We start from the raw sequence: 1,401 nt of genomic DNA, 5'->3' as shown, positions 1-1,401 counted from the left end.
TCTTCTGCTTATTTAGCTTGACAAATCATGAAAATTGAGAGTCAAGATAAGCCATGGAAATTAGGAGTCAAGACAAATGATGAGAATCAAGATTTTAAAGGTCAAACTTGCATCCCAGCAAAAACAAGTCTAATTTTTCTTTATTTCATTTTCCAATACTTGCTTTTTTTTCCATTTAAATTGCTTAATACCTCTAATAACTTTCCATTGCTTTAAGAACAATCCAATATCCTTAACATCAAATGTGAAGTAGTAAATTATCTGACCTCTGATTATATTTGTGGCCTTACAAGAGTCCAAATCCACGTGCCTCTGGATGTTCCTTCCCTTTGCTCCAACTTCCCATTCTTCAACCTCCACGCTAAACAATCTTTGCCTGAGAAACACCTGTTTACCCTTTATGGTCTTGTGTTCAACCCCATTCCTTCTTGCAGGACTTTCTCTAAACCTCCAGGCCATGTTAGATGCCCTCCTATAGCAACACATCATTCTGTACCATGAACTATCCAATACTGTCAACAGTCAAGTTCAAAGAGTTTGAACCATGTAGTAGAATAGAATAAATGACAGACTGTCCTATTGTGACATTAATAAAATTATCAATTAATGCCATGATATTCTGGAAATAAACCCAATTACTAGATTGTATAGTATCCTATCTTAGCATAGGGATTTTTCTTCTAATTTTTCTTTTCCTTCTAGTTCCAGGAAAGGTGTTTTTAGCCTAGCAAAAATAATAGCCAATCTTATCATTTCTAACCAAACCAAATAAAACAGCCTCTTGAGATACAGAATCTACTTATGTTCCTATTTATTTATTTTTTCAGAGGTCTTGTTACATTGCCTAAGCTGGAGTGCAATGGCTGTTCATAGGCAATATCATGGCATACTATGGCCTTGAACTTCTGGCCTCAAGGAATCCTCAATCTTCAGCCTCTTGAGTAGCTGAGATTACTTCTTTTCCTATGCCAAGCATTTTAAATTATCAAATGAAAGAATGAACAGCTAAGTCTAGAAATTTTCCATTTATTTAAGCTCACCAAATATGAAGTTAAATAAGAAAAGTGAGGAAGCAAAACATTTAGGTCTGAATGATTATGAAGGCTCACTAAAATAATTCTTCCTGAACACGGAGGGCCTAGCCACAGGGCAGATTTCTGCATCTAGTTCTCTAAGGCCACAGGAAGCAGATTCCTGCTTTTAAGTTTTAAAAACTTAAAAATATTGACAAATATTTTCAGAGAATATTGCTATATACATCGAATAAAATAATTAATAAAAATTAGAAATATTGGTCCAACCTGTCCCCAACCTATCATTTTATTATATAGTATATTCCATCATTTTATCATATAAAAAGTCAAATCGCAAGCTATTAGACGACAGCTATTTTATCACTTC

The sequence above is a fragment of the Colobus angolensis genome, unplaced genomic scaffold (genome assembly GCF_000951035.1).
Source record: "Colobus angolensis palliatus isolate OR3802 unplaced genomic scaffold, Cang.pa_1.0 Scaffold297, whole genome shotgun sequence".
Lineage (NCBI taxonomy): Eukaryota > Metazoa > Chordata > Mammalia > Primates > Cercopithecidae > Colobus > Colobus angolensis.
The sequence above is the reverse complement of the archived record's forward strand: the minus strand, read 5'-3'. Positions refer to the sequence as shown.